The sequence below is a fragment of the Myotis myotis genome, unplaced genomic scaffold (assembly GCF_014108235.1).
Source record: "Myotis myotis isolate mMyoMyo1 unplaced genomic scaffold, mMyoMyo1.p scaffold_m19_p_5, whole genome shotgun sequence".
In the NCBI taxonomy this organism is placed as follows: Eukaryota; Metazoa; Chordata; class Mammalia; order Chiroptera; family Vespertilionidae; genus Myotis; species Myotis myotis.
In genome coordinates, this window is record NW_023416357.1 from 46,158,846 (window position 1) to 46,179,002 (window position 20,157).

General features: G+C 40.3%; 1 protein-coding gene across 1 annotated transcript in view; it reads right to left on the minus strand.

The window, feature by feature from the left end:
- Window positions 1-18,871, minus strand: part of HAPLN1 (hyaluronan and proteoglycan link protein 1) — a 73,890-nt gene extending 55,019 nt beyond the window's left edge. The window contains exon 1 of the mRNA XM_036310907.1: window positions 18,637-18,871. The gene's annotated coding sequence lies outside the window, so the exon portion shown is untranslated. The remainder of the gene's footprint in view (window positions 1-18,636) is intronic.
- Window positions 18,872-20,157: the final 1,286 nt, after the last annotated feature.

Genomic DNA, 20,157 nt, shown 5'->3' on the forward strand with positions numbered 1-20,157 from the left:
CCAGGCGCCCTGGGCTATTAGAACGCAGGCTGCCAAGGAGCAGGTAGGCTTCTCCTTAGACACCTGAAATGGAGAGGGAGACTGAGTCATCAAAGAAGTCCAGGGAAAGTCAGGAAAGTGCGATGTCACAGAAGCCCAGGGGTTTGGGAGGGGCGGCTGACAGTTAGAGAGGGTCAATGGGAAAAAAACAGAGGGGCATCTGCAATACTATCAACAATGAAGATAAATTTTTAAAAAAGAAGCCAAGAGGTTGCTGTGAAGGAAACTTGGCCACCAGCATTAAATGCCACGAAGAAAACATTGAAAACAGTCGCTGGTGAGTCTCCTGAGGAGCCTTTCAGTGGAGCAGGTGAGGGAGAGAGCACGTTGCAGTGAGTTCAGGGGTGGAGGGGGTGACGGGGTAGAGAGTGAGCAGAGGTGATTCATGAGGTGTGGCTTTGGTAGGAGTAAGATTGGTAGATAGAATGTATGTGAGAGTAGGGAAATTCATATATTTCAAGACAAAAAGATTTGACCATGATTAAATGCCATGAGGAAGAAATAGCCAGAGTGGGAAAGATGAAGATACAAGAGGGAAAGAGGCTAATTGATAATGGATGTTTTTGAGATGATGAAGGATAAGGGACCTAGAGCTCAGGGGGCAATGTCTGCCTTAGACTCTAGAGCAGTGGTTCTCAACCTTGGCTGCACATTAGAATCACTGGGAATCTTTTTAAAATCCTGATTTATGGGCCTCATCCTCCGGAAATTCTGTTTCTTTCTTATGGGGTGGGGCCACAACATTAGTAACAAAGAAACAGAATTTCCAGAGGATGAGGCCCAGAAATCAGGATTTTAAAAAGATTCCCAGGTGATTCTAATGTGCAGCCAAGGTTGAGAACCACTGCTCTAGAGGTAAAGGAGACCATTTTTTTTCTCCTAATAGAAGAGTAAAAGAACATGTGGGGCTGCGAGAAATCAGGGACTAGTTCGGGTGGCAGGACGGTGAGAAGGCAGTTCTTTATAGCTGGCTTCTATTTTCAGGATAAAGTAGGGAGGCTTGGACATCTGCTACAGAGAGATCAAGAAGCAAAACACTTTGAAGAAATATGGTAGGACAGCCACACAGCATTAAGGACCAGCTGAAGTCAGAAACAAGAAGGTGTATGGTGCTCCTATTCTTCAGGGTGATACAAGTTTTTCCTAGCAGTTTACAGTAGTTTGGATCAAGCAGAGAGAGTGAATAGTTCAATTTTTCCTAAAAAGGAATTTTTGACTGGCAGATCCCTCTGCAGACAACAGGACAAGGACATTGAGAATGTCGGCCAGTATGATGGACAATGGAGAAGAAAGTGAAGACAGAAGGGAGAAAATAGGTAGAAGGAATATAGGAAGTCTGGGATGGAGGCTCCCACTCAGTTAGATGAACCAGTAGTCCGTAACTCCAAATTTTCTAGTTTGGTGACTAGAATTACTTATATTTAATGAGACCAGTTTGCTTGAGCTAGTATTGGCTTATACCTATTTAGCTGAAATAATTAGTAAAGCATATCATCTATTTCCAAAAGTGTTCTGGTTTGGATAATAAATTATATGGTATTGGCATCCATTTAGAGATTACATGTTGTGGTAGAAGAAAGATAATGAGTTCCATTTTGGACACACCGAGTTACAGTTTATTGGAAATTCAAGATGAAAGGTCAAGTGAACTGAACACACATGCAGATGCAAACTAAATTCATGCATAAAAGAGAAATTAATGTAGTACTAAATGACACAATTTAGTAACTATCTAAAGAATGACATACTGATTTGCAGATAATATATTAAACTCCTAGAAAATAATTGCATTAAGTACTTGAGAGCTCTTCTTTGGTATTAAACCATATTAAAATTTTGGGTAAAATGAAAAAAAATATTAAGCACTTGAAGGATGATTTTAGAATTAATCAAATTATCTATCTGGTGTAACATGTGAATGTACTGAGTTAAGTTGCCATACCTCAAAACATCACAAGGTGGCAGCACATTTACAATATAACATTACAAGGGAAAAGATCCCTTTTAGATATTCTGTAGTTAGAATATTTGAGAATTTATATCCATTTTACAGTATATATATATATATATATATATATATATATATTTAATGTATGCTCTTTCATTTAAAATTGTTTTGTCATCATTGCCAACTTGAAAAGGTGAAAATTTAAAAGTTTAATTTTTTAACTCGCACATTATTTAAAAAATATTTTAGAGTAAAACATGATCACTAATGTACATTTCTGGCATTCTTAAGATAGCTATTATTATATAGGGTATAAAACACCATAGTTATAAATGTTTTATAAATTTGCATCTGGTTGGTATATTGTAGTTAGATAATTTTATTTTATCTCTTTAATACAGTTATCTCACTAATGAAAGTAAATTCAATATCTTATTTGTTGACATTTTGAAGGAGAGTTTAGAAGTTTCATGGAGAGATTCTTTTTTCGCCATATTCTAGTTATAGTAACTTCAAGTGGATAAGTAGGGTTATCAAATTTAGTCATTGCAAAATACAAGGCACCCAGTGAAATATGAACTTAAGATAAACAACAAATAATTTCTTGTATTTGTATATAACATTCAATATTTGACACATGCTTATATTAAAATTATTCAATTATTTGTTGTATTTTATATGGCCAACCTAGTGGGGTGGTGGGTGCAGTGGAAAGGAAAGTTAGACCAAAAAAAGCACGTTTTTGAGAAATTTAGGATTTTGGCCTTTAAATCTAATCTAAGATTTAGAGGTCTTCAGGATCAAGGAACCAGGAAAATAATTAAAAATGGACTTTAATTCAGTTGCATTCTGTGGCAAACTCATTTATATGTTAAACTAAACAACATGGGCTAAGGTTAATCAAGTGCTCTGGTGAATTACCACTTACACCACACATTGATTACTGATTTTTAAACAACAAGAAAAAAATGCACCAACATATGTTTAAAGCCGTCTCAGTATTGGGCAAAATTGAATAAATAACTACAATTCAGACATGTTGGGGTCTTACTGAGGCTCAGGGTTATCATTATGAAAATCTTTCATTAGAGCATCAAGGCTGGGAAATGGCATTTTAATTTCATTTAATTCAACAAACATGTCTGATACCTTCTATCTGCAGAGGACTAAGACTGTGAATTAATAAAACATTGATGCTACCCAGCTCAGTGCACATTTACAGTTGATAATATAAAGGTTAAAATAATGGCAAATGCATTCTTACCAATTTTTCCCCCCAGAGTTTCAGTTCTTGGTCCACCACCTGCCATTGTTCTTCCCTGAGATGATTTTCTTCTTCTCTCTTGAACTGAGGGTCCTTATGACTTTGATTAAATTTAGTTTTAAATCCTAGCTGTAGAAATCATATCTATCTATCTATCTATCTATCTATCTATCTATCTATCTATCTATCTATCTATCTATTCTCCTCAGAAACCTAGCCTTTTCCCCAGATAATCAGCAACTCCCGTAGCAAAAGACAGTACCGGTCCTGAGTAATGGTCCCAGAGTCCCAGCCTCTGGTAGACTAAAGGCAACCTCTTGATCTAAGTGGTGTTCCAGTTCCTGAGCCTAAGGTGGAGCAATCCCCTGGCTACTTTCCCATGAGATCAGACAGGGATGCTGGGGGAAAATCTCCAGATCTGTCCTCAAGACCCAAAGAAATGATTTATTATTCCTACCTCCCCTCCAACAAGCCAACTCTCAGCATGACCTTGAACCCCCAGCCCACGATTTGTTGTAATTTTGCCCCATGTACTATGTAACCTGCAGGCCATTGGGGAGTTTCAGCTTTGCGCAGTAGCTTCCTGTTCTCCTGGGTGGCGCCATTCATGAGAAAATAGCCCATCTTTCCCCACTGTAAAGCTCAGTGTCTAGTTTGGCTCTGCCAGCACTGGGTGGGCAAATTCTTTCTGTTCTGAAACACAAATGGCAACTAGGGAGGGACTCGGCCCTGAGCGGGCTTTCAGCCCCCTCTTCAGAAACCCCTGGCTGGTAGCAATCTCCCAGGATCTGTCCGAGCAGCTGCCTGGACTCGTTGTTTCGGGGCTGGACCTGCAGGGCTCGCCCCTGACTGGCCGCGCCTGACCGTCAGTGCTTTCATTTCTCAGTGAGAGAAACTGGGTACTTGGTTTAGATGTTTACTGGTGAGTAGCCTCAAGGTGGGTGATCTCAGGGACACACCCCTATTTCTTTTGGTTGGGCCCTTGAGGCACTCATTGACTTGGTTTGGGGATCACCCTCATGGCTGTATTAGGGAAAGGGCGCTAAGATGTTACAATGAGCAACTAGGATCGACTACTGGAACTGTATCTGTTATTTGTGGAGTCTGTGTTGCATCTCATGGGTTGGGGGGCCAACTCTGGCCACTTTTCCACATTTCAGCAGATCTTGAAGGAGTGGGCAGCAGAAGCTTGACCCAGCCATGGAATTTTGTTTTTAACTTGAAGCCAATTTTGAGTTTGGTTTAAAGCTGGCAAATTAAATCTGAAAGTATTGTATGTGTGTGTGTGTCGGGGGCGGGGGCGTTGGGTCAGGGGTGGGCAAACTTTTTGACTCGAGGGCCACAATGGGTTCTTAAACTGGACGGGAGGGCTGGAACAAAAGCATGGATGGAGTGTTTGTGTGAACTAATATAAATTCAAAGTAAACATCATTACATAAAAGGGTATGGTCTTTTTTTTTTTTAGTTTTATTCATTTCAAACGGGCCGGATCCGGCCCGTTGGCCGTAGTTTGCCCACGGCTGGTAGATATAGGAATGTGAGTGAGTGAGATATGTTGCTTGTTCATATTATTTGTTTTACTGTATGCAAAGCTTTGGTCATCTGAACAAAATAATAAATTATTCCATCTGCTGGAAATATACTTTGGATCCAATTGTTTCTCTAAGTTTTGAATTGTACTTGGGATAAAAAGCTAGTGATTAAAATTAAAGCTGCGAGATCTCTGTTTATGTTTATTTGTATGTTTATGTACATCTATGTATGTGTGTTGTAGATATAACATACTTCTACTGCTGAATGGTATTGCTTATTTCTAATATTAAATTGGTTTAAACAAATGGTTATATAGTAATATTTAAAAATAAAACAAACTAACCCAAATGCTTTTCAGAATCACATGATTTGGAAAAATATTTGATATTAAAGCTGGTTCTGTGTTTGGTTTGGTTAGGTTATATAGGCACATCTTTAAAATTACCAGCATTAAATGATATTTTTATTCCACCTGAGTTTATTAGTCAAATAAACTCATGTTATCTGTGTTGTAAACTTTATCAGCAAGAAAAATAATTTGGTATGGTAAATTTTTCATAAGTAATCTAAACTGGTTAGAAGCAAGTAAATTAAATGAATGTAAATTGGGTTAAAACGTTTCTTTTAGGTTACCTCTTTAGCAATAATTATAATTTATGTGTACTTAAATCATTTTCTAAATCTCTTTGGTAACTTGAAACTTTAGAATTTTACTGAGTTTGGGATAAAAATTACTAAATATCTAGATATTTCCAATCTTCAAATGTTAAACTAAACAACATGGGCTAACATGAAATAACAACATGTTTTAGTAAAAACATTAATTGCTGGAGATGTCTAAGTTTACTTACTTTAAAAATATATATATTTTTGTTGATTTCAGAGAGGGAGAGAGAGATAGAAACATCAATGATGAGAGAATCATTGATCGGCTGCCTCCTGCATGCCCCCTACTGGGGATCAAGTTGACAACCTGGGCATGTGCCCTGACCAGGAATTGAACCCTGGTTTATAGGTCGACCACTCAACCACTGAGCCAGGCCAGCCAGGCTGTTTGCTTACTATTGACCTCTTATAACAGAGAAACTAAAAGATAAATTTACATGTTAATTAAAATGTTTGCTGCTTTGCCAGTAAAAGAACACATGTTTCTAAAGGTTATGATTTATAAATTTGCCAATCTAAAGAATACTGATTACTTATATTAAAGTTGCCAGTAAAAATTAAGGTTATAAGGGTTTTGCATTCACATTAGTATGGAAAGAAATGGTGTATGTTTTCAGTGAAGGAAGGTATAAGGTATGGAAATACATTTTTTAAGGAATTGAAAGAAAGTTGTTTGTTCTAAAATACAGTTGGTTATTTCTGAATAAGTAAGAAGAGTAAGAGGGACTAGGAAAGTTGTAGAGGTTTGTGGAAAAGGAATCCTAAGAAAGGAAAATCTATGAATGGTCAAGCTGAAAAATATATACTAATAAAAGGGTAATATGCTGATTAGACTGGACATCTTCCAGATTTCCTTCCCGACAAAGCCAGGCCTGGGCAAAGCCGCCCACAGTCCCGGGCACCTGCAGCTGCGGCTTCCCGGGAGAAGCCGCCCGTGGTCCTGGGTTCCTGTGGCCGGCCCGGGCCGAGCCGGCCCAGGTCCTGGGTGTCTGCCGCTGGCCAAAGGGAGGGAAGCCCGGGTCCCAGGTGCCTGTGGCCAGCCAGAGGGAGGGAAGCCTGGGTCTCAGGTGTGGGGCTGAGGCAGAGGTGGTTAGGAGCAATCAAGCAGGCAGGGGAGCAGTTAGGGGTGATCAGGCCAGCAGGGGAGCAGTTAGGGGTGATTAGGCTGGCAGACAGAGTGGTTAGGGGTGATCAGGCAGGCAGGCAGGCAAGCAGGGATCAGGCCTAAACTGGCAGTCAGACATCCCTCAAGGGGTCCCAGATTGGAGAGGGTGCAGGCCAGGCTGAGGGACCACCCCCCCCCCCCAGCACAAATTTCATGCACTGGGCCTCTAGTATTAAAATAAAAGTAGTAGATTAAGTTAATTTAAATATCTAAAGTAAGCTAATACAGAATTGAAGTTTGGTTCTTTCACATTGTCACAAGGACAAAGTTTTCCTATATTGTTCTGCACCAGATATTATGAAAAGTTTTCTGCTTAGAAAGCAAGGACTGGATATTTTATTTAAATACATTTCTGTGCTTTTTGTTTTCTTAATCAGGTACTAGATCCCTCAAGAAAACAGTCTTCTCAATCCTAAGAACTGAGGCTTTGATGATAATAGGTCACCTACATTTATCTTTGACATCTTTTACTTTCACTCAGAGCAAATGGATGATTTAATATTGTTTCATAATGATATGTGATCTTTTTGGTCAAGCATGTTTGACAAACTTCCCTGGGTTCAGGAGGTAAAAGGAGATTATTATTATTTATTTTAACCTCGATATGGATTTGGGTAATTCCAGTGGGTGCCTGGTATGCCTCCAGAGATTTGTTCTCTCTCTCTTTACAAAAGATAAAATTTAAACAAATTAGGCCTATTTGATATGCTAAAGTACATGGAAAGCTTTGTCAAATAAAGAAATGATAATTATATGGTATTTGTATTCATTACTAAAAATGAATTTTCAGGAGATTATATTCTCCACGAGTCTGTAAAGTCCGGATATAATATTTTTATTTGTAATTCTAGTTGGTATCTTAAAATGTTATGTTGCAGAAAAAAGCAAATTTCTTTGTCAATTGAATTATAATCAGATCTGTTAATTTTTTGTCATTATTTTACTCTGATACTTTTGCAAATATGTTTCATCTTCAGAAAGATAAAGAGGATTCTTTATTCCCAATACAGGTCTCTGAGAACAAACTTTAATATTATGCCTTTAAAATGGATAAAGATTTATAGAACTCTAAGGAATAATTGTAATCATGAAATGATTAAGACAAATAAAAATTTATTATTTGCATAAGTTCAATAAGAATCTGTTCTCTTTATAAGAATCTGTTCTTTTGTAGATATTAGACTCTAGTTATTTTCATTGGCTTTTGGTGTATTTTTCCCCTGCTTATAAAATGGAATGGATCCTGAATTCTTTTAGTTTCCTCCAATATCTGCTATGATTCGCCAAACATGTTTCATTTTTCTCCAATCCTTTGTCTAGGAATCATTGAGAACTAAAACTGTCTTTCTCCAAAGCCATGAAAACTAAAGATGGACAGCTTGATATACAATTGCCACAACTCACATTTAAACAATCTATGACTGAAGCCATGAAGTTTTCCTGGACACCTGATGATGTCATCAGAGACATTTTAAACTACTAAAGATGCCTGTAGCCTTACATCTGGAAATCTCCACTGACAGCTTTAAAAACTCAGAAGTTGGTTTATTTATTTATTTATTTTTAAATATATCTTTTTTATTTCAGGGAGGAAGGGAGAGGGAGAGCCAGAAACATCAGTAATGACAGAGAATCACCGATCGGCTGCCTCCTGCACTCCCCACACCACAGATCTAGCCCACAGTCCTGGTGTGTGCCCCAATCAGGAATCTAACTGTGACCTCTTGGTTCATAGGTCAACACTCAACCACTGAGCTACATTGGCCAGGCCAGAAGCTGGTTTATAATTTGCTCTACTTAGCCTTTGTTTTTACTTTGTTTTCATAGACACATCTCTTATTAAATACCTGATATTATGGAATCGAACAGTCTGCCATTTACCTGTTCTACTGCTCAACTCTAACACTCCAGCAGATCTCCGAGAGTCCTCAGCACCTGTGGATGCTTCGACAACAGGGCTGCTCTAGATTACTTGCAGGCAAAACGAAAAGTCATCTATACAGCAGCTAACACAATATGCTATACCTACATTCACACCTCTGGGGAAGTTCAGACTCAGAAAAAAATAGAATCACACAGAAGGCTACTTAGTTACAAGATGTGAGAAAGGAAGACCCACTGTGATCTCTTTTCCTGGCTACCTTCTGGGGGAAGTCTCTTTCCTGGTTGTTATTATATTGATAACCCTTAGCATATTGTTTTTTAATTGTTAAAGGTCATATGTCTTTGAGGAAATATTTCATCTTTAGGACCAAAGACAGTGCTCTCATCGAAAAAGCAAACATTATGAAGGTACAGAGTATTCATGATAGATCAGAAACTAAAAAATATTTTTAATTACTAGTAAATATAAGACAGTTTCATTCCTCTAATCCCAAACTCTGCCCCTGAATTTTCAGTAGGAAGCAGCTAGAGGGGTCTTTACCCTTTCTCCCTCAAGACTGAAGAATGATCAAAAGAAAGAGAAGAATTATGACTTTTATTAAAGTTAGTTTTAGCCTAGCCCAAAGAGCCCAGCCTAGTCCTTAAAAGCCGAGCCTAGCTCAAAGAACCAAGCTTAACTCCAAACATTTGAGCCCTGTCCAGAGGGTCGGAGCCTAGCCCCTAAGTGCCTAGCATAGCCCCAAGGAGTCGAGTCTAGGCCTGAAGAGGTAAAGACAGTCCCCAGTGGATGACCCTAGCACCGAAGAGCCAAACCTAGCCCGGAAGAGTTGAGCCAAGACTCTCAGAGGTGAACCTAGTCCCTAAGGGCCAAGGCCAGTCCCGAAGGGCAGAGCCTAGGTCTGTTAAGGAATGTTTTACTTCATTTGATTACTTATAGGAGAAGAGACCTAGGCTGAAAGAAAAAAAAGTTAGTTTTAAATCCAGCTCTAAAAATAGTTCTCTCTCTCTCTCTCTCTCTCTCTCTCTCTCTCTCTCTCTCATCGTCCTCCTCCTCAGGACCTCTCCTCTCCCCTGGATAATCAACAGAACACCTGCCTAATGGTCACATGATCTGCACCTCTGGTAGGCTGACAATAACATCTTGATTTAAGTAATGTATCAGTTCCTGAGCCCTAAGGTGGAACAAACCTTAGGGCTACTTTCCCATAAGATCAGACGGGGGGGGGGGGGGGAACGACACTCAGAGCTGTCTTCAAGAACTGATTCATCACCCTTACCTCACCTTCAAACAATCAGCTCCCAACACGCTGTCTAACCACTAACCAAGGGTTTCTTGTAATTTTGCCCTATATAACCTGTATCCTGCAGGCCATTGGGGAGTTTCAGTCTTGAGAATTAGCTTGCTGTCCTCTTAGATGGCGCTATTCATAATAAAATAGCCAATCTTTCTGTTAGGTTTGATCACACACTTGAATTGATTCCCCTCCCCTGGGAAATGACCTTTAGGCCACTTCACAAAGGACATTACCTTTTGCTTAGACCACATTCCACTTGCTAAGACCATTATCCTCCCCTCCAGAAGTTACACACCCCCTGCTGGCCCCAATCTTCAGGCAAGGTAGAAAAGGTGAATTTCTTAATTCTCAACTAACTAAATTAACTCTTGAAACTAAAGAACCTTGGACTACTCTTCTACTTCTAGCCCTTATGTGCATCAGGGCAATGCCCTGTGCACCCTCTTTCTTAGTGCCTTTGAAATCATGTATGGAAGACCCTTCTTATCAGGAAACTTCCCTTCCACAGAGACTCCTCTAGGAGACTATGTCCCTGTTTTAAATCTTTTCCATCAATTACTGAGAGATGTTGCTGATCAGGTCCTCCCTCAACCTTTTATGAGAGACATCCCTCCCCGCCCCCACTCCTCTACAGCCAGGGTACTGGGTCCTTCTAAAGAAAATCCATTTATCAAATAATTTACAGCCCTGATGGCAAAGCCATTATCGGGTACTACCTCAACTGCAGCTAAACTATTGGGGCATACCCTATGGTTCTGCTTTCCAAATTAAAACTCGCCCCCAGAACACCACCATTCTATGGGATGAGATTTCCTTCTTTTTAGATCCCAAATGTACCCTTTCCACCACTTAGGACAATCCCAACCCTGGAAGTGGGGATTAGCTCTCCTTCTCATCCTACTTCAACCCTCATCTCCTATACCCATAAGGAACTTTCTCACCTCCACTCATCTTGAACGAACACTTAACCTTGCCCATTCCCTCCTAAACCAGACCAATCCACCCTTAGCCAGAAATTGCTGGCTCTGCTTTTCCCTCTCCTCTTCAGTGTATCCTACCATCCCTATACCAATCAAGAAATTGAATCAGGTAAAAATCACGCTAGCTTATAAAGAGGAAAAGGAAACCATATTTCTCAAAAAGACAGATACCCTTCCAGGTAATTATCCTATAGTCCAGGCAAATCAAGCCTCCCTTCTTTTCCATACTTATATTAAATTTCTTACTAAAGTTGCTCCTTCCTCATCCGGGCACAGGTCTTATCACTCTACACACCCCACTAATTGCTCAAGCCCCTTTATGCTTTACAAGGTCACAGGGCAATATAAAAATAGGCCATTTCCCATCATCAGCTGGCAACACCACAGTTAACCTAGAACTACTGAATGGCCATTGGTCCCAATGGGTTGACTACCAGGTTTGCCCAGAAGCCAATGGTTATTTCCTACAGCTGGTCCATTTTACTTCTTATCCAACCATCCATGCCTGAGGCTTCAACTCCTTTCCTTCTCTTTCACTTTTCCCTTGGATAACAGCCCATTCTAGGGTTCCTGCCCACTTTCACTGCAATAAAATCTCAACCACTCATCTGTCACCCCTTATTGGTAGCGCTATGGCGACTATCCTCTCAGCTTGTAACATGGAACTGGAAAAGGAACCTCACACCCTATAGTCTACCTCTTCTCCCTACACCTTTCAGCTTGCTTCCATGATCTGGGATTTTTCTTCCTCTTCGGGGAAAACACATACGTCTGCCTCCCAACCAGGAACCTGTACTCTCGTCTATCTCTCACCCAATGTAGATGTAGTCCTCAATAATCAGTCTTTACCTGTCCCTGTGACCCATTATATCTGACACAAAAGGGCAGTCCAGATAATCCCTCTCCTCATAACCCTCAGCATCACAGCAGGGCTTAGAACTGCCATAGGGGGCTTAACCACTCCTCTAGCATATTCTGCAAATTCATGGGGCTACTGACTAAAAAATATAAATTGGTATACCTGGCTACTTCCTTTCATGTTCCTATTCCTCATCCTCATTTTTGGCCCATGTATTCTGTGCCATTTTTTCTCTTCCTTCAGGACCACTTTGAGCCTTCATCAAGCGGTCTCTCAGGGAAAGCATGCTGCTATGACCCCGCGCTACAGCCATGAGGAATCTATGCAGTTTTCCAACTGACTACTATCGAAGTCCACCCCCCCTATGTTCTCCACGTTCTCCGTCAGCAGGAAGTAACACTGAAGATATGACCTTCATTCCTATTCCATAAAACAAAAAGGCTGGAATGTTAGTTTTGATCAAATAATTGAATTGATATTCCTCCCCTGGGAACTGACCTTAAGGAAACTTCACAATGGATATTCCCTTTTGCTTAGACCACATTCCACTTGCTAAGACCATTATCCTTCCCCTCCGGACCTGCCCAGAGAATTTTCCACCCAGAGAAAGCCCATCTAGGGTCTTTTGCAATTTCTGTCTCCCCATCCCTGGGTGCTGGCACCATTTTTGGGCTCAGCCCATCTGGTATCCAGATGACCTAATAAATGTATAATTCCTTACCACTTTTGGCCTGGGACATTCCTCCTTCAGCAACCCTAACCCTTTCTCCACTGCAATTCTCGGTGTCTAGTGCTTGGCTCTGGCAACACAGGGTGGATGACTCTTGCTGCTCTATAGAGCTCTTCCATATGATTTTAACTCCCGTTTTAATACCAAAGACTTCCAAATATCTATTTCCAGTTATGACTTCTCCCCTGTGCTTAAGATATGTACAACTTAGATGGGTTTTTGGCTGTCCCATTTCCTAAATTAGACTCACCTGCGTCTCCAGAAACTTTTATTCATTTATTCCCAATCTTAGTCAATTGCATCCCTCTTCATGTTATCTTCTGCCTTTGAAACATTCACACTATCCTTGACTTCTCTCCTCCATCAGTCAACGCAGCCTTATTAAATTGTGCCCATAGTGTTCCAAGACCGTCTAAATTTATTTTCCACCTCCCGTCTCACTTTCCTTAAATTTTGTTAAAATTATTGATTAATTTGAATTACATTATAATATTTATACCAATCGGCATTATTTAAATCTGAGAAGAGTTTGTGAATTTAACACCATTGTAAGATAGGAAGGCAACTGATAAGGAAATAAAGACAGAATCAGGGAATGGCCTGGGCTTTGGAGGTGTTCAGACATTTGAAATATAAGCACTTGGGATAGAAGACAAGGAGACCCCTGGTGCCTCATGTCCAGCACTGTGCTGGGCACTTGTAGCAACAATAAGTATTTATAGAGTGCCTACAGAATGTCCAGCATTTATATCACACCGCGTGCTGAGTAATGCAGGCCAATGATCCCTCTCCTACAGGCTACAGAGTAGAAAGGGAAGGAAGTCAACTCTCTCAATCCGGTCCATTAGTCCTAGCAATTTAAGAAGTTGGAAGCACACCTTTATGTTATAAGACCAGATCAGTATCTTATAGGGGCACCAAACATAATCAAAGAAGCAGAATCAAAGAGAACATAAATCTGAAACAGTTAATAAAACATGACTGTCATGCCATATGTTAAATATAAAATGGAATTTAAACAAATGACTCTGATTACAGCAAATTTTTACTATTCCTTTTTCTGCAGTTAGTTTTCCAGAATCTATAATCAGCATAAATGTCAAAATGCCTCTGAAACCAAGTGCAGTTAAGTACCTGTCCACATATTTCTAAAAGATGTGGGCTTTGAGCAGTATTTTCAATGTGACGGTTAGTTCTTGTGCTTGCCTTGTGTATATTCCTGTCTTCCTCTTTTAGCTCCTTGACTTAGCGGAATTCTTGGACCAAATGTGTGAATTCTCATTGTCTCCTTCCTCTAGACCCAGATACTTGGGGTGGCAAACTAGTAAGGGCTCAATCAGTAGAATATAACAAGCCATAGGTGGTCTACTTATTCAGGGGCAGCAGCCCAATCATGGTAATTAGTGCTGTGAGAACTTGAAAGTAGATTATGGCAAGGTGAAAAGGAAGGGTTCAAAAGAATGGGTTTGGATGCCCCTGGGGATGGGGGCAGGGTGGGAGGACAGGTTGATCAGCCTCAGCTAGAAGGAGCCAGTAGTTAACAGGACCCAAGGTCCTTCACGTTTTTTATAAACAGGCCTTGAGGGAATCCCTCTGGAGTGGAGTCCCTGAGAGATTGAAGACCATGGAGAAGTAAATCAACTTAATTATACCCTTTGGTGTAAAGACGGCTAGGCCTCCAGATGTTTGAATTTTTGTTTTTACAGAAAACAAAACATTTACTTTAAAGAGATAAAAAGCTTGGAATGTAAAGGCATGAGTGGAACTCATTCACATGTGTGTAATCAGTCAAGAAATCAATAAACCAGAGAAGTATCAGATCCTCTGGCTTGAAGGGTGGAAAGCAGGAGTCTCAGGTTATGAGGTAGAGGGGGGTGGAAAGTTTGGATAAGTTCAAAGGAAGAAGTCCCAGGAGATTAAGAAGGCAAACTGCACCTACTTGGCAAATTTTACTAGTGATTCATGATGTGTGTCCATCTGTCTTCTTCACTAGCTTGTGAAGTCCTTGAGCCAATTACTTTGCAACACCTAGCATGGTGCCTGGTGCAAACGGTGAGCACTAACTCACTCTGTGCTCAGTCTGAATTTTAGTTGCAAACTGGAGGACAGCGACTGTGTGTAAGTGAATTTTTTTGCTTTTCCTGTCCGTCCAACTAGACATATTGTTGGAAGCATAGCCCTCCTGGAGCCCTGGAGTGTCAGAGCTGCCCTCCCAGGCCCATCTGTGCCCACACAACCAAGAAAGAAAGCTCTTACCCACTCAGCTAAGAGAGAGCAAACAAGTTAAAATGACTTTCAAGATGCTTGCTCAAAATTCTCTGAAAACAAAACTATGAGCCTAGAACTTTGTTGTTGTTTCTGTTACTCAGGCTCTTGAATATTTTAGATTTGTTTTCATCAATTTTGACTTTCTGATTTTGTTAGAATTAATTTTCCATGTATAAAGTGAGAGCTATAGCACATAGTACTATTGTGACTTGATGAGCAGCTTCCTTCTTTCTCACTGCCACACACAAAACCAAAGTTCCCTAAATAGGAAACTTCCGTTCCACCCGGGCAGGCCGATTTATGGATTATACCTCTAGACTCAGCAAGGAACAAATTAATCATTTTTTTCCAACTGAGGCATTTTACTTCCCATCTGAATTTCAGAGCTGGTCTTGATTAATGCTGATGTGCTGAACACCATTACCATTAAGCCATAGATCTTGCTGAGAGCCAATTGGAGTAATAATTCATATATCTCCTAGAGAAAAGTTTTTCAAAACTCTCAGTTTAATATTCTGATGGATTAATCTTCTATGATATCCTGGAGCTTCTTTCAAACACTGGCTTTCCTGGTAATTGTTCCTGTGTAGGATTTTTTCCCCATTATGACAATTTAATGAAAGCAATGTTCCTGCTTCAAAAACTACCTATGAATAAACAGGTATAGAGGAAGTTGTTCTATATGCTAATTTTTAGAGTTTGAGAGCAATATTTCGGAAAAATAAAAAGCAAACCTCACTACGCAAAAGCAATTTTCACTATTATCTTTTTATATATAATGAAAAAAAGCTGAATATGTATATAGCAATATGTGATACTGTGTGCTAAACTTGTAAGCTAGTATTTACCCTTTTAAACTTGAAAACAATACATTTTACAGAAATTTATTTCCACTTGAAAAAAAAGGTGATTGGTGATTCAGCCTCTCCCACTCTTTTTGAACTAGGTCATGACCACTCTGAACAACACAAATCCTATATTAGAAGCAAATTTCAGTTATTAAACTGTATCCTCATAGAGGCGGAAAGTTGATGGTAAATTACCCAACAAAGAGTAAACTGATTTTAAATGCAACCACCGGGAACTTAATCAAGTGTTAAGTGGTGCCTCAGTTTTTAAATTATATAAAAGTCCCTTGCTGTAGTTTTACTCTGAGCAACTACCCCAATGTCTGCATGTAGTTTGCATGCAGTGTCTACAGAATGGAAGTCTCAGATTTTTTTTAGAAGGTTGCTGTGAACGCCTTCTTTGACTCATCCACTAGGTGGCACCCCGGGACCGTGCTTCACACACTGAACCGTCACAGACCTCATTCATGGTGTAAATAAAGAGCTGCATTATTAATTTATACCATCACGTCCACTCTACACCTAATATTTATTTAACCAGCTGCTTCCTCTAATCCTCCTTAAACACTATTGATTAAAATCCTAAGTATAGTCAGGTTTCCATCCCTCCCTATTTCCCCCAACAACACTTTGTTTCCTTTAAATAACAGACTAAGTACATTTAATAACATAGACCAGGTACTATGGTTACTAATAGTAAATCCAGGCTGTTGGAAAACTAACTAGAGGCAACAGAAGACTATAATGTGAAAGTGTTTTTGTTTTTTTTTCCCAAATTTGTTTTGTATTTTATTGGACTTTTAATTGGTAGACTATCATTATCTTAAAAATATAATCTGGAAGATAAAACGTGCATGAAAAGAAAAGAAAATTAGTACTTTCTGGCAAGGGGAGTTATTTTCTGAATATGACTCTTGTTCATCTTTACAAAGGTGAAGTGCAGTGCAACCGAAGATTTCGAAGACTTCTTTGACTACTCAGTAAAATACCGGTATTTCACACCCAGGACGCTAAAAAGCAGGACGACCATCTCCTCAAACTATGCTTACTCTGAATGTATTTATCCTGGATGTGTTACTCGCTCCCAAAGGGATGAAAAGGAGGTGAAACCACTATCAGTGATGGCGAACCTATGACACGCGTGTCAGAGGTGACACGCGAACTCATTTTTTTGGTTGATTTTTCTTTGTTAAATGGCATTTAAATATATAAAATAAATATAAAAAATATGTCTTTGTTTTACTATGGTTGCAAATATCAAAAAATTTCTATATTTGACACGGCACCAGAGTTAAATTAGGGTTTTTCAAAATGCTGGCACACCGAGCTCAAAAGGTTCGCCATCACTGCACTAGGTGTATAATGAATTGATTCATCTGTGAAAGTCTCTTCAGTACTTCTAAATTACAGTGTCAGTCATTCCTTTGAGAGACAGGCTCTTGCTGACATAAATGGCTCTCTTTATAAGAACACGATGTTCCCTTCTTTCTTGTTTCTCATAGAAAGTCCAGGCTCACGGGTCTCCTATTTGGAATACTGGACTCTGGGTTCATTCTTCCTGGAGACCACTGATCTCTGGAGACTGTTTGTTTTCTCTTGATCATTTAATTAAAAGGAAGCAAAATCACTTCTCCTTATCTAGTTTTTCCATTTTAAGCTGTCTTCAATTTTATGAAGAGACTACCAAAAATGTAGTCATTCTCTCTTAGCTTAAACAATTAAATTAATAACAGATAGCCCCCAAGTAACTGAAGACTAAAGCTTAAATGCTCACCAAACCTTTGTCATACATTCCATTTTACAGAATGGAAGGAAAAACTTCTTTATGGGTAGGAATAAATGGAAATAAAGTTAAAACTTGATGTAAAGATTAAGAAACATTACATTAAAAGTTATCCAAGGAGAATTACTATGCTATATTTTTGGTAGAACAAAATTCTCATTTTATGATTCCATTAAAATATTGAAGTCACTGAAGTGTGTATAAAATTACTTCAAAGTTAGTACACCGAAATAATCAAATAAAAATGGTTACCAGAAACTACATTCATAATGAATAAATATTACATTCACTTAGAAATTAATTCACAGGTTTTATTTCTTAAGAACCGTTAGCTTCCAAGAAGCCAGCCAGTATGTTTGATTTTATGACATCACGCTGGAACATGTACAGGAACACTTTCCACCCTAAAAATTCCCAAATGTACTGGCCACTTTGTGTATTTTTCCAGTGATAAATGAGAATAAAATAATCTATTTTCAAAATAATAAACTATCTTATTTTCAACACAACAGTTATATTCAATGGAAGAAAACAACTTCATTTAAGCCCCCAAAAGTTCAGATTTGCTTAGGGTTGTGAACAGTCTCAACACTTACATAATTCATTTAATCAAGTTTTAAAAGTAAGCTTAACAGCTATAACACAAATTGTTGTACATTAACATTACCCATCAATATGATTCAATATATTAAATGCATCATAATTCTATGACCTTAAGTTCACAGTTAACTGGCAAGGCCTGGACCAAAATTGGTAACATCTCAAAGATGATCTACCTAACTGCCATTATCTATGATTGTAATAACTTTCATTTCCACACACACCTATATATAGGATACCCAAAAAAATATACCCACACACGTTGAATAATTATAAAGGCAGTATTTATTAAAATATATTTCATTTTCAAAATTGAGCTATCAGCTCTTAATGTGTGCATACATTTTGGGGGGATTCCCTAAAACATAACTCAAAAGTCTGGAATGGACAGTCCCCTTCCTCAGCATTTCCTTCAGCCTATACTATTCTTTTTTTTTTTTTTTTCCATCTCAGGTGCTATAAAAATGCCTGTTGAAATACAGATGAAAAAGCCACTACTTGGAAACCAGACGTCTACCAGATTTATAGTAGCACCGGCAAATGCCAGGACACTAGAGTTAATCCTCACCCCAATTCAACTGAGCTTGTTTATTGCAATACAGTATTTTACGTGACAGGAATCCTAAAAAAAATTGAGGTGTCACATTAAATTCAAAAGAAAATAATAAGAAAATTTACTTTAATGTATACATATATCGTGATATGTATTGCTTTCTGAAATCTTAAAGGCACCAAGGTTTGGACGAAAGAGTAAAAAAATTGTGGAAGTTTTACCTTGTCCCGAAATCCAGAAGTTCAGATGCTCCCAAGTCCTGCTGAAGTTGGAGCCTGGAGATCCAGTGGAGCTAAAGCTCTTTCCCCTCACCTTAAGTTTGTCTCTGGGCAAGGGTGTGTGCGCGCGCGCGCATGAGTGTGTTTGTATGTGTGTGTGTCTGTGTGTAGAATGTGTCTTTGTGGCGCTGGATGGCAGAGGTCCTGCTCCAGAGAAGAAGGAGGCACTTTCTCACTAAGAGCAGAAGAAAAGCAAAGCGTCACCAGGAAAGTTTTCCTCCCAGATCCCCTAATTACAGCCTAACGTGCACTTCATGCAAACTTCAGGGAGGAAGGGAGGGGCAGCTCTGTGCCCAGACCTTGTGAAACAGCAGCTCTTAGATGACTTTCCCCTCTGCTCGGATCCCCAAGTACAGGGAAAGCAACAGCTACAACCACAAGCCCCCACCCACACCACACCTCCTGCAGCCTCACCGCTCTGAGGTGTGTCCAGAGGGGATGGGGCCGGGGGCTCTGGGAAATGGTGTGTGGGCCCGCGGGGTGAGGCAGACGCCCCGGGACACGGAACTTTCGCTTTGTTGTTTAGCCTCTGCTTAACAAGGGAAATTCAAGGGTAGGAGAGAGGTCGTGGCTTTCTAGCCTCCGTTTCCCCAAAGTAGATCCAGGGTAGGCAGGTAGGGAGGCAGTTCTGACCACAGCAGATAACGCTTCCTAAACTGGAGGTGCCCTTCCGCTGCAATTGTCAGAGGGATATTTTCTTGTTTTCTGGACTCAGTATCGCTATTGGGTTGGAATCTCCTTTAACAGACAAACAACTGCTATTGTACCCCTGGATGACAGAGCTCAGAAACCTGGATTTATTTATAGAGCGTGGAATGCGAGGGGCAGACGAGATGGGTGGAGTTGGCTTATGGATCCATACCCAGGATTAGACCAGATGGGGGCACAGGGCGCTCACGGACACACACACACACACACACACACACACACACACACACACACACACACCACACACACTCGCCCCTAAAATAAGCGCTGGAAGATGCTGGGACACGCGGGAAAACGCCTCCTGAACAAACAGACATTTATTTATAACTCCTGGGAGAGTATATAGGTCCATTGATTCCCGCCTTGAGTAACCAAGGGTTTTGGAGAGGAAATGGCTTCATATTTCAATAACAGAGCCACCTTTGATGGAGCCTAGGAGGGGAAAAAAGAAACACACGGCAGGAAGCAAAGGCTGTTGAGGCAGCCGGGAGGAGGGCGCGGGGCTGGCCCGGGGACCAGGACAAGCAAACAAGCCCGAGGGGCGCTCGCCAGGCGAGGCGCGGGCTGGCGGGCAGGAGAGGCGGGTGCAGGGCGCGGTGGGCGCGGTGGGCGCGGTGGGCGCGGTGGGCGCGGTGGGCGCCGGAGGTCTCTAGGGGCTCGCGGCCACGCTCCAGGCTCGCGTCCACCCGCCTGGGTGAGGAGCGGGGCGGACTTCGGGCTCATCACAACCGCTGCTGCTGGGGCGCCGGCCGGACC